Raw genomic sequence first — 6,685 nt, forward strand, 5'->3', positions numbered from 1 at the left:
ATTGATAGATTAGTACCAATATTGTGACACCAAGAGCAACAAGGAAACTGGACTTAATGTTTGGTCTTTTTTTTATTGCTGTTATTAAGGTTTGGTTCTCCCACAGCATATAGAAAGTTCAACAGGTAAAAAATCATTTAATATCAACTGGATGCTAGAAATCTAAACTAGCACTGCACCTGTGTGAGCTATATGCTAATTCTCTATATAAGTACAAAATCAAGTTCATACTTCTTAAATGGTAATATAAAAACTCACAGATTAGTCATAGGAATAATAAGTCTTGGTTATCAAAGCCTTCCAGATGTCTAGACATGTCATGCAAAAAAACATGCCTTTTTAAGTCCAAAAACAAAAGTTATTTTAGTAAAACTTAGCTAAAATATATCTAAATTATTTTAAATATTTTTTAGAGAACTATCAGGAAAAAAAAATGTTTTTTTTCTTTATTTTCAGTTCCATGAGCTTAAATGAAACATTCATGCATTAAATTCAAAGTCTGACTGTCAAATCATTTCACTTTAATAAAAATTTGAATTACCTGCCTTAGGGCATTATTAAATATCAAATAAAAGCACACATCCATAAGTCTGATTTCCCAATATAATTTTTATGTAGAACTATAACTAGATTTGTATAACATATTTCAAGATAAAAGGATTAAAATGTATTCATAAAAGGATGAAGGCAGAATTGGGGTCGCCTTTGAAAGAATTCTTGCACCAATCTTAGGAATTTCTGGAAAAATGACCTCCTTTAAGTAATCTCAGCCTCCAAGAAAAGGACATGAATCCATCCTCCTTTTTTAAAATACATAAATTGTAACTGATTTAAGACTTTGAAAATCATACATTATCTTCCTATCAGTGAATATGAAGTATCTGAAATACATAATCTTATTAACATTAAACTCTTTCACTATGTGTGTGTGTGTTTGTGTGTAAGAGGTAAAATAGTGACGGTTATTTAGATATTTAGAGGGGCAACTCCAGTCGAGGACCACGTGAATCAAAAACTCAAGACAATCTTATTTCATTAAAAAGGGTCACTTATAAGTTACTGACAATCATAGACAGTATATTAAACCTAGGCTGCAGAAAATCATAAAGTCATGTTCAACAGACTTTATCACACCTCCCTGCCTGCCCCCTTACTGGTGGCTCCTGCAAGCCCACCCTCACCCTTCAGTCTGCTCCAGTCTCCCATCTTCACTGCTGCTCTCGCCCCTCCGAGCTGCTACTCCCTTCTCCCTGAAATAATAAAAGCGAGTCACAGAATCACTGTATCGATAAACCATCACCTCTTCTTCCTTCCCGTTACAGCACATAAAGGGTCTATTCTCTTAATAAGTCAGTCTGCAGCCCTGGCCAGTTTGGTTCAGTGGTTGGAGTGTCAGCCCACGGACCAGAGAGTCCCGGGTTCGGTTCTCGCTAGGGATACATACCAAAAGAAAAAAAAGTCAGTCTACAAATTTGCTTAGGACTTCATCCCCTTTCAGAGACTTCAGGACTAACTAGGACTAGCCCAGGACTAGCCCCTCTGAGAAAGATCATCTTCAGCCCCTCCATCTGGCTCATTCTCTTGAGTATACAGAAAAGTTCTAGTATTGCTCTTGTTTAAAAAAGGAAGAAGAGATCTCACAAAAAATAAATTATATATATGTGACATGACAGACATTAGCCAATGCTACAGTGATAATCATATAGCAATATATGTTTATCAAACAACACGATGTACACCTTAAACTTACAAAATGTTATATGTCAATTACATGTCAATTTTTAAAAAGTCTCCTTCAATCTCATCTCCTCTCTGCTGCTGCAGCTCCCCTCCCAGCCCAGCTTATCAAGGCTGCCACCACACGGCATCTCTGCCCCCTCCCTTCGCACTCAACTTCATCCTGTGTTAACGTCTCACTCGTCGCCACTCCACCTGACCTCCTGGGGAACTGTCTGACCTCTATCGGGCTGCCCGGGTCCACTGCCAGTTCCGCTGCACAACTGCATTACTCTGGGCGAGTGACCGAAATTCTCCGCACTTTGGTTAATGCACCTGTAAAGACTCATCAAGACTGTATGAACATTTGATGAGTTAATGCCTGTGCAGCATTAGAACACTATACATTGTAAAATCTCTATCCCGTATTCAGTTCAGACCTCCTCTCTGATCTCCACTCTCAAAACTCCAGCTACCTTCATGGTGGGTCCACTGTCTGTGAGTGACATGTGTCTGTCATCTCCTTCCACATCAACTCTTTTTTTTTTTTTTTAGTGGTACTTGCCGGCAACAATCTTTTTTTTCCCCTTGAAAGCTACAGAATATCTGCACATACACAATATAATTAATTCTCATAATAAAAATACCCCCATCCACATAGGCGAGGTCTCCATCAGATTCCACAGTGAGTATATGGTATGTCAGTCTATTCTACAGGTGCATTTCCTTGTGAGTCTGCAGGATTATGATCAATTCTTTCTGGAAATACTAGCTTCTCACAGACTGCCTCCTTGATCAGTAAATACTGTGATATTTCATTAAGTTCGGTGCAAAGGGAAGGTGAAACATGATTTAAACTAGCAACTTCACTCTCTTGTGTTGTATATTCTTGTTTTGTACATTCTCATGACGTGTAGGTCTTGTCAGCCTTGTAGTAAAGTCTCATGTCATTCATTCTAGTAAGACTCCATCACTTCACAAGAAAGACCACAACAGCAGAAAAAAGCTTGAAACTCCATGATCATGACATTCATCCTCAAGTAAAACTTCCTCAAAACCTTCAATGCTCTCTGTCTTTCCATGGCTCTGTATTTATAGCACCTGTTGTAGGTACAACCTTTAACACAGTGATTCTTCAGCAATGTGCCCTTATAATCTGCTGTATAGGTCCATTCCTACGGTTTAATAACCTCCTTGGAGTTCCACCCTCATCCTGCTTTTCTGCCTCTCCTTGCACAGCCTACTTGAAGCATTCCTTGGTAGTCGTTTACACATCTTAAAGCATCTGTAGCATTGACCTCAATCCCAAAGCCAGAACCATGCTGGATTCTTAAAACGTTGTCTCCAAACATCATTTTGCAGGGAGGGGGTGGGGGATGGCGCTTGATTCATCAGCTAACTTCTCCACTTTCGCCACGTCATGGTGCAGGTCTTTTCTAGGGACAGAAGAAGTCCCAGAGGCTGAGGGAAGCCGGGAATGATCATGGCCGAGGCAGTGCCCACACGGGCCACGCAGAACAGGCTAGAGTGGTGGTGGCAGCGGACATTGGTTCCCCTGCCTCACTCTGGCCCAGCGCCCTCGGCTTCTGGACTGTTACCATCCCAACTCAACTCCTTTTCTTCATTTCCACCCCAAACAGGGCCTCCTCCAGCTTCCCTGCTCTCACTCAATGGCACTCTGCCCACAGTTTCCAAAGCCCAAGCTCCCGAAGTTATCTTTGACATTTCCACTTTCCTCCATCCCATCCAATTGATCACTAGCTAGCTATCATTTTCGAGGTGTTTCGCATACATTAACGTCTCTCTACCTCCACAGCTTCTAGTCTAGTATTCGAGCCACCACGTCTTTCACCTTGGTTACCCCTCTGTCTTCTGAAATGTCCTCTACTCCTGCCCTGCCCAGTATAATCCAATGCATTCAGTCTCCAGGCCCTGTGAGGTACTGAAAACATACATGGGATCAGGCCACTCCCCTGAGTAAAAGCCTTAAGTTCTCAACACATCAGCAATGAGACAAAGATGCTTTCATGTGGCTGGCAGGCCTCTGAGAATGGGCCCTGACTACCTTTCCACTTTAATTTCTTCCTTCAGGTACCTCTGTACATTACTTCTTACCCCCTACACAAGAAGTGCCCCTCAGGAACTTTGCAAAAGATATTCCCACTATCAGAAATCTCCATCACTATGTCTTTGTTCTTCTCATTCATGGAGTTTATTACAACGTCTAATTGCATATTTTGAAGTCTTTATTTTTCCATTGTTAGGCTCCCTACCTCAGACCCTGCTTTACGAGGGCTGAGTCCACATCTGTTCTCACGTTGGAATACCCAGAACCATCACAGTAGGTGCTCAATAATGATCAATAATGATTTTTAATTGAATGCAAGTTTTTTAAGCTCATCTACTATAAGGTTTAGCTTAAAGCACTTTTGGATTTTCTCCATTGTTACCATATATGAATTACTAAAAGTTTCTTCTAACTCCTGCCAAAGGCAACTTTGCCTGGCGCTCATCATTTCCAAAACTAGGAGGGTGAGAGGAACTGGACTGTCTAACATAGAAACAGAGTGAAGGAAGGACTGCAGTAGAGGGCATGCAGGGTTCTCAGGAATTTCTAATTTGCCTAGACATTCAAGATACAAAGTGCTATGTGTCATGATGGATTCCAAGTAAAATAAACATGTTTCAACCCTTAAGCTTGAAGTCTAACAACAACAACAAAAAAATAAGAAATACACAAACAGCTTAATGGAAGAAAGAATGTGAAATAAGAGGTACAATTTAAAGGAGAAGCAGAGAATTCATGTTGAGAGCAGTATTTAACTTGAGTCTATAGGGCAGTAGAATTTCAATAGGCAAAAGGGGGGCAGGAAGGTCTGTGAGCAAGGCATAATCCAGAAGAAAAAACAATTTGGCTGGAGTACTGAGTACATCCAGTGTAGTAATAACAGAGAGGCAAGGAAAATGGACTGGGAAACACATGGACAAATGATCGCCATTCCTGTGTCAACAGTCGAGCTCATGAGACTGTGAGCTGCTGGACACCAGAGATTTCTATTCACTGTACCACTTACATAGTATGTGACTATGTATTCCCAATGGTCCATTAAACAGTCAAAGCTCTGTCCTGCTAAACTAGGAAACTATTTCAACAGATACTATTCTCTTGTGGGAAGCGGTGGTTTGCTGGCCATGTGCTGACCTATGTATGCATTCTTAAGCAATTTATAAGGTAAAGAAATAATTCAGTGTATAGTCATTGTTGTAGACTTGATCTTTTCCATGATGGCAATGTCTTATTTTGTTAGCTCATTAAGGGTAAGAAATATATATAGTGAATTCAACATATTAAAATGTGTATCTTGCCCTGGCCAGTTTGGCTCAGCGGTTAGAGCGTCGGCCTCCGGTCCGGAGAGACCCGGGTTCGGTTCCCGCTAAGGGCACGTACTTCGGTTGCAGTTTGTCCCTGGCCCTGGTTGGTCGTGCGGGTGGCAGCCACTCGATGTGTCTCTTCACATCGATGTTTCTCACTCTCTCTCCCTTCCTCTCTCTCCCTCCCACTCTATCTGTACAAAATATGGAAAAATATCCTCGGGTGAGGATAAAAAAAAAAAAAAAAAAAAAAAAAAAAAAAAAAAAAAAATAAAATGTGTATCTTATGTTTTAATCAATAAAAAAATACCATATCAGATTATTAATTAGTGTTTCTTGATTATCAAGTAATACCACTTCCATAGGACAAGTATTTTCATTTATGACAGATCTGCCCTCTTCCACCTCAAAAAACAACACAATCAAATCTGTACTAGACAATGAGGGTCAGCTCTGAGGCTCACACCCTCCTCCAGGCCCTTCCTTTACGTTGACCTCAGTCATCAGGAGGAACTGCTCACATCTCAGGAATTCAACATATTAAAGTACTACAGGGGTGCTTGCATATCCCCATTTCTCTGTCCTTATAAAAGCCATTATTAAAACAGAATTTGAAATGAAAGCCTGCTCAGGTGGGAAAATATAAAGATTGCAGAGTTTTTCCAACTGCATAAAATTTTTTAAAAAACCACCTCACTTGTAAATTAATGGAGTTTGAGAATGTGTCATAAATGTTATCAAAATAAAGCCATATTGCTGAATTATCAGTATCACCAGGAGAGGAACTCGGACAGGTTTAGCAACTGTGTGCTTGCTCCTTACTTAACCTGCACACACCCACTGAGGTTGGCTGGTGGTTCTCCTGGCTACTGAAATGCAGCTCTGATGACTCTGTCACTAAGAGGCTGAGTGGGTCTAAAATTGTCTCCCAAAATCCCATCACAGCCTTCCACGAGTTCTGCCCCTTTAACATGTGTCCTCAGCCTTCGAAATTCTTCAATCTGAAAATAAAAGCAGAAAAAAGCAAATGAATCATTTACCACACATTAACAAGATTGGAGTTTCATAAATGACTTAAAATATGCACAGATTACCAAGAATTCAACAGCATAAAATTAAAACTAAACTTCAAAAGAGACTTACTTAATTCCTCCAGACCTAAGACATTAGACATGACCCTTGCAAGAGAAATGAAGACAACAGAAGTATAGATATCAAGGTCAACCAATCAGCCATGAAACCTGCTGGATTTATTAATGCAAAAATTATTTGCACCTCTCTCAAAAATCTTTCGTGCCTGGCTATAGGATAATGACAAAGAGTGAATGAATACATGTGTTCTTATAAGCTTCCCAAGTACATCTTTAATTAATGAGTTCTGATGTTAGTGTATGTTAACACTGATTAAATGTTTGATTTATTAGATGGAGGTTTCATTCATCAAAAGACTCTTTGCTGCTCTTCCAGCCCTTTGGAGAGCACAGGTGTGAAGAACACCTCTGATTTTCCGAAAGTGTAAGTGCAACTTCCTCCCTTAACCATATCAATTTTCAAGTTCATTTCCCTTTCTCAGGTGGCCTCTCCAGGTCCCTTCGTT

General features: G+C 40.2%; 1 pseudogene; it reads right to left on the reverse strand.

The window, feature by feature from the left end:
* Nucleotides 1–2,422: 2,422 nt before the first annotated feature.
* Nucleotides 2,423–3,441, reverse strand: LOC118631869 (annotated as a pseudogene).
* Nucleotides 3,442–6,685: the final 3,244 nt, after the last annotated feature.

The sequence above is a fragment of the Molossus molossus genome, unplaced genomic scaffold (genome assembly GCF_014108415.1).
Source record: "Molossus molossus isolate mMolMol1 unplaced genomic scaffold, mMolMol1.p scaffold_m16_p_16, whole genome shotgun sequence".
NCBI lineage: Eukaryota > Metazoa > Chordata > Mammalia > Chiroptera > Molossidae > Molossus > Molossus molossus.